Source organism: Lactuca serriola, chromosome 1 (assembly GCF_051521515.1).
Source record: "Lactuca serriola cultivar US96UC23 chromosome 1, Lser_US96UC23_V15, whole genome shotgun sequence".
Lineage (NCBI taxonomy): Eukaryota > Viridiplantae > Streptophyta > Magnoliopsida > Asterales > Asteraceae > Lactuca > Lactuca serriola.
Window position 1 is genome coordinate 122,075,372 of NC_136408.1, and position 7,445 is coordinate 122,082,816.

The following is a 7,445-nucleotide window of genomic DNA, read 5'->3' on the forward strand; positions in this document are numbered from 1 at the left end:
CTTGTTACATAAAACACAATGAAAAATGAAGCTATAAAGTTTTTTTTTTTTTTTTTTTTTTTTTTTTTTGTTTTTTTTGTTTTTTTGTTTTCACCGAGGATCCTACTTTGGACCTAAAAAATTATGTCTTGGTGTCATTCAAATTTGGAGTGTGATATGTCCATGGATAATGTCAAGGAAAAATAACTTACTCAATCAACGTTTGTATAAAAAGAGTTATCAATGTTTAAATGCTTAAAGTTGGGGAAAAAACTAGATTTTTATAATATATGAAAATCTACATAGATTTTCTCGATCAATACATATATTCTCGCAATCAACAATGTTAAAACATTTTTTCTGCAAAAAATAAAAATCACATGATCAAGATTTTCGCAGATACTCATCAGCCAAAAATTATGGCTAGTGGATCAATTTTCATTTTTGTGGCTACGTGCTTTTACAATCTAAAAAACACAAAAAAAATAATATAGTTTACTATAAATTAGTTATAATCGTGCCTAATATAGCTTTAATCTTATTTGTTAACAAACCATCTCAAAAGTGAATCATAGATTGTAAACTCCAAATTAAAATGCTATAATTCTAAACTTGATTATTAAAAGGTAAGTAAAATAGTTAGTTTGTATTATAAAAGCACATAACCAAAAGTCCAAAACTGAAAAAGAAAATAATTATATGTCGGCCCAATAAATTCTATAATGAATATGGCTTAGCCCCAATTCTTTAGATGGGCTTGTGCGCATTTAGAACTAGGGTTTCATTAGTTCCTATATAACTACATTCTTCAAGCAGCATCTAAATCAAAATCATTCCTCCTTCCGTTAACGCTTGCAAGGAATTAACTTCTGAGGTTAGATTCATGGTTCGATATTCTTCTAAATTTACCGATTCACTAATCTATTTTGTGTTTTTGAACATGTTTTTTACTTTTTCTAATCGCTGATCAAGGCAATGATGACCAAAACAAACATACCATCAAACTCTGAAAGCATTACGCTTTTTTTGATGATTATATAACGTTCAACTGAGCCTATGATTCCGTTTTCAAAATCTCGTAATAATTTTATTGATTAGTATCTTTTTTGAAGTTCAATTGGATTTATTCGGTAATGATGGGATGAAAGGCAACAAATTAGAGTCTCTGATGTGCTTTTTGGTAGTGTATTCAGTGCTGTACGTTGCCGATAACAATATATAACTGAGATTCTGGCATTTGTCTGTTTTACAAGGCTTATGCATTCAGATGTTCTTACATCTTTATCTATGTATATATTTTATCCTATAAATTTCTGTTGTTGATTAAAATGCGATTTATGGCAACATTTTAGAGTCGCTAATGCGCTTATTCTGTAGTGTTTTTAGTGCTGAACGTTTGCCTAAATGAATCGGAGCAGACTGGTTTGTGTCTCGAGTGTTATTGTTTGCTTGTGCAACCAGATGTTTCTACAATTCTATTAGATAATTCAATTAATAATAAGGTATATATAATTAAATAAACCATTACATGGTATGAAATTCGAACAAAATCTATTCATTAAAAGTTAAAAAAATGCATTTGGTAAGGATTTGTATAAATAAAAAATAAAGATTGTTCAAGCTTTTTGAGAGATCATTGGTCGGGTGATCTATCAAAACACATTTATTGGTATGCTTGTTTTTGGGTTTGATAGGAACTTAAGATCTAACAAAGTAAGAAATATTTCAAACATTTAATTTTTGTTTAGAAGTTTTGAATACTAGAATGTATTAGTCATAAATTAGTAAAGGATAAAAGACATAAATGATAAAAAAGTTCATTTGCAAATAAAAAAATTAAGACAAGTTAGGATCGAATTGGATCTCGATCCTACCATCATATGATTCTATCCCAAATAAGATTAAGAATAGTTTTTTATACCTAGGATAACCATAGATTTAATATTGATGACCCGAACTTTTGATGTACTTCCATGAAATAGGATGAACACTTTTATAACAACTTCATGGTATAAAATTCAAACGAAACTCATTCATTGGAAGTCAATTTTGTTTTTGCAGAATCATTAAATCTTAGAGATCAATTCAAGTGCTTTTACTTATGGAAAAATTGAATCAAAACAAAAAATTCAATAAAATGAAAATCCAAATGAAAATCGGAGTACAGACTTAACACAAAACTTAAATAAAATCTTATTTTAGTTCTATATCTAGATTGGTACAAATACAGATGTAGAGAGAAAAACTATTGTGCACGCAACGGCAAAAGCTACAACTGAGTGTTTAACGACTACAAAATGTATACTATGACGCTCGTCAACCTATAAAAGTTCCTAATAAAATACATACAATATTGAATATTGAAGTATGCTGGCCTACGACATTGACATAACATTCACTACTAAGACAACTGTTGAAGTATGTTGGCCTTCGACATTGACATAACATTCACTACTAAGACAACTATCTAAGCTTCGATATATAACAACAGATATAACTCTACAATCCATTAACCTCACCTCAAAGCAAGATCTACAACCCTAATGAACCAAAATCAACCAATAATGACTATAAACATAAATAAGCTTTGAAGTTACCTAAACATCAAGAGCATGCATTACGGGGCAAAAATCAACCAATAATGACTCTAAACATGAATCTAAAAAGAACAAGGTCAAGGTGCAAGCTTGCCACATCCTCGGTTGCCGACAGAAACATTGAGGTGCAAGACGTAAATCAGTATCCACGGTTATTGTACAGTACAAATATAATCTTTTATTATTACCGAAATATAAATTACATTGACAATGAATATTATGACATCCTTAAATTAACGATCATTTTAAAAATTTTATTTATGTTTATTTGAAAATAAGAGTATTCATTTTAAACAATAATATTGCAAAATTTGTTTTCAGAAAACATGATAAATATATTATCAAAGCATTTTTCGAAGAAATGTATTTTGTTTATATTAAAATTTTGGGATGTTATCGCCAATATAGAAACATAAGCATAAACAGACCTTATATTCATTTACACTAGTGATTTACATCTTCTCTTAATCTCTTTAGTGTGATGTAGCTTTGATTCGACACCTGTGATACAAATAAACTGAGTGGGTCTGGTTGGGAAACCTGTTGAGTACATAGGGTTTTCAACCCACATAACAAAGTTATTATGTTTCATCATCAAACAATTATCATAATTACACATCTCCATTATCTTCTTTATTTCTTAAGGATTTACCTTTAGAATCATCTATCATTTACTCATTCACTCCTAAGGATTGTCCTAAGGCATGTACGAAGTCCATCATTGCCAAGGTTTGTATATAACATGCACTAAGTCCATAGCTGTCAATGTTATTTGTTAGACACTAAGTCCATAGTTGCCAGGGGTTTATCACTTTTAGTGACATTATTATTTTAGGGAGTCCACCCACAATACATGTCAATGGGTTTTTAGAGTATATTTGTTGAACATATCGTTCATAACACCTACAGGTTGCGAGTATGCTAGTGTTCCATTGGACTGTCTAGAATAATTCGTGGTTGTCATCTATACTCTGCTTGATAACTAGGCTATCGCTTGAGTCATTGCTTCTCATCATTTTTCAGCTCTCATCATCTGTATCATCTTTCATCTCTCATCATTCATCTCATCTTTAATCTACCCATCTTTTACCCATCATAATTATAGATATGAAATACGTATAAAATTTAAATTGAATAAAACATATATATTTTGTTCATCCAGCCTAGATATCAAGAACACATATAATATACACACATAACATGTAATTTATATTAAATACTTCATATCTATGCGTAAGATGAAAGTAACTATGCACTCGTCAAAATGATGACTCGAAACTCGGACATCGGTTCACTTCTAACAATCGTCTTTTCCTTCGACGAAACCTAGTATTACTACCACTAGATTTTAGTCTAATATTTATTGTGACTATTTACGAACGATATTGTTTTATAAGTGTTAAACAATACTTTTCAACTATTATGTTCAGACAGGGGCCAAACATGAAACACCGGAGGGCATGACCATTTTAGCATTATAGGACTTCTGAAATCTAACAACTCAGACGGCCCTTCAAACAGAATTCCCCGTACTGTGAGCAATTAAAAATGTATTATAACAACACCATAATTTATAATGTTTAGCTCATATATTATTTACAGGTTCCTAATAACGATAATAAATTTGAATATAAATTATACTTACAGTAGGGTAACTATAACTCACTTATAGAGGGGTTTTGCTTGGAATCGAGCTCTGCGGGGGCAGAACTTCCGAGCCGAAAAGCTCTTATTCCTGGAGCCTTCTGGCGCTCCGGGACTCACCTCTTAGCACTTGGGAAGTACTGGGGGTAGGGAAGTGTTTAGAGAGAAGTTAGAGAGAGAGAGAGAGAGAGAGAGAGAGAGAGAGAGAGTCTAAGGTGTGAGGATTTGAGGGTTCCCTCACATCCTATTTATAGGGCTGTCCTACACAATACGTTGGGCGTACTCCTCGAAGTACGTTGCGCGTACCCGAAACGCTCCGCATACTAGGAGATAGGTAGCGAGCTTCGGATGGGGTAACATGGAATCCTCTAGACTGCGCATGCGAGACCGCGGGGTGTAGGGTCATTTACGCGGACGTACACCTGTACCCTCACATTCAACCTATTCCGACTTCTAAATTCTGTAACTTTCTCATACGAGCTCCGCTTTTTTACGTTCTTTATATCCACACGTAGTTGGAGGCGTAATTTACAACTTTCGTTTAGACTTTGTCGGCTAATAATGACTTTATTTTTAAAGTTATATTTTAACAGACCTGGACAAGTTAAGTCCGTTAAAAATTCATAACTTTGTCATCCGACGTTTGTTTCCATCTGTCTTTATATCATTGAGCTCCTATTAACGAGATCATCGATTCTCGGTTAGATTGTGTCGGCTAAAAATCGGTCGATCTAAAATTCGAATTCCGAGCTATGCACTGTCATGCAAAATTTTAGAAAATTCATAACTTCGTCAAACGAAGTCAGATTTGGAAGTTCTTTTTATGCACGCTCTCGATTTAATGTATTCTACGACCTTCGTTTAGATCGCTAAGGCTAAAAATTATTTTATCGCAAGCTCACTTTTTACGTCACACAGCATCGTGCAGGTTTTGTCGAAAATCTTCGATAGGTCATAACTTCTTCGTTATAACTACGATTTCAGCGTTCTTTATAGGTACGGAATCCTTATGACATATATTATAGCTTGTTAAGATTACTTATTCAAGATAATCTTCAATCAAAAAGTCGGTTTTTGACGCTTATTGTCTCTAAATTGACTAGCCCAAATCTACGGGCGTTACAATTATCTCCACCTTAGGATGATTACGCTCAAAAATCATCAACAAAACAAGGCTTATACAATGACTCCATAAGTTATCTTATCATCCTAGGTAATAATCGTAACTCTTATGTCCTTTCAAATGAGTATCTAACTTCTTGAACTTCTTGACTGCTGGCAGTGCTCAGTCTTGTACCCACTCTTTATATTATGTTGGACTTTCAATTGTAATCTTAGAGTTACAAACTTGATCCTTATTAGAGACTCCTACTTAACTTAAGATCGGTTCGTTACTTTGATTATCGTAACAGACTGATGGGTCATGTTCTAATGACCTCTCATCGTATGATGCAATGCTTAGACTCAGGTCTTTTAGAGTCGAATTCTAGAATTGAATATACCTTCCTTCATGTTCTAATGTGATATAATCAAATTCTAGCATGTAGCACTTCTATCTACAAGCTTCTTACTTTAACAACGTTCACGATACATCTATTGATCGCTTCGATTATCTTTCCCTTCAATCTTATGGTTTAAGTTGGATACTACATCAAACTTGGTTCTCTAAACCACGTAACACACTTATATTAGTCGGACTCGATTTGATATGACCACTAGGGTCGGAATAATCATCTCCTTAGTCATTACCGAAATAATGGTAACGACATACATGAACAAAACATAATCAATTACTAGTGCCTCGGTAACCTTGTGACTTTCCCTAATCCAAGTGAGAGTCTTGTGCTTCTGGTAGTATAGTCCTCTACTGCCATTGACACCTACTCATACTCGTCCCAAGTATTGTCTCACAGTCTTTCCAAGTCACCATAAAAGAATTTCACGTAGTCATTTAACACATCGGATAACATAACCAAGCTTTATATTATTTCTTGAAAAGATTACATACATAGACGTTCAAGTTCAACATATACTATGCCTCTAATAGGCTACACCACATGATATTATCCGCATGGCTACTTCATATCTTGATCTTCGAATATAAAGTCCTCACTCCTGATTCTTTGTATTGTCATCTTCTTCGTCGAGGATCATCTGGAATACTTTTTTCCTTTGGCTTTGGCGGTGCATTTGGCCTTGCTGCTTCATTTTTCTTCGAGCATTCCCTAGAAATATGCCCTTCTTCGTTACATCCGAAACACACCTTCTTGTTGAATGTGCACTTATTGGCGTAGCGCCCAAACTTTCCACACTTGAAACATATCACCTCCTCGCCACATTTTCCAAAGTGTTTCTTCTTGCACTTATTGCACCATCTTGCTTCACTTCCTCCTCCTCCTCCTCCTCCAGATTTCAAGAATCTGTTCTTCTTGTTGGACCTTATAGATCCTTCAAACTCTCTCTTCTTGCCAGATTCAACCTTGTTGGTGGCTCTACTCTTGATCATCTCCTCGACAGACTTAGCAGCCCAGATAGCCGCCTCAAGAGTAGGTGCCTGGCGTAAAATGGATTCCTATTCGAAGAGTGCATAACCGCATGGATAAGCTCACATTAACCCGTCAATTTAGGATCCAATTCGAGATTTTCCTTGAGAGGTATCGGGAAGGAATTGGAATGGAATAATATCGATTCAAACATAAGAAAAGGTTCTCCATTTATTCAAACACTGTACCTATGGGATAGAGGAAGAGGAAAAACCTAATATTTCACATAGTGCTTTTAATCAATCTGATTTATTTCATACCCTTCACTCAATGAGAAAATGAGTCCTATTCTAAAGGATCAAACCTATTAGACTTAAGGAATAATATAAAAAAAGAGAGGCAAAAATATTGATATTAAATAAAAATCAATAAAATAAGTAAATAAAATGAAAATAAAATAAGTAAATAAAAATGAAGTAGAAAAACTTAGATTCCAAATGAAAAATTCAAACTTGAAAAAGGATCTTTCTGATTCTCGAAGAATGAGGGGCAATACTCCCATGGTAGTCCTTTCGTATACTTATCGACTTTCGTTAGTTCGTCAGGGACAATGCGCAAAGAAAACTCCATCTTGTCTGTGAAAGCATTGGTATACTCGTCAATGGACATGTTGACTTCTTCAATGTTAGAAACTGGTTTTCTAGTTCCAATATGTTTTGGACCGAGCAGAACTAGCGTTTAA

At 33.8% G+C, this 7,445-nt stretch overlaps 1 long non-coding RNA gene and 1 other non-coding gene across 2 annotated transcripts; both read left to right on the forward strand.

Moving 5' to 3' along the window:
* The first annotated feature begins 767 nt into the window (after window positions 1-767).
* LOC145098155 (uncharacterized) lies at window positions 768-1,414 on the forward strand. The gene is made up of 2 exons (XR_013704545.1): window positions 768-853; window positions 1,092-1,414. It is a non-coding gene; the product is annotated as an uncharacterized LOC145098155 (long non-coding RNA).
* Window positions 950-1,035, forward strand: LOC145080858 (small nucleolar RNA snoR116). Its single transcript, XR_013695437.1, has one exon. It is a non-coding gene; the product is annotated as a small nucleolar RNA snoR116 (small nucleolar RNA).
* Window positions 1,415-7,445: the final 6,031 nt, after the last annotated feature.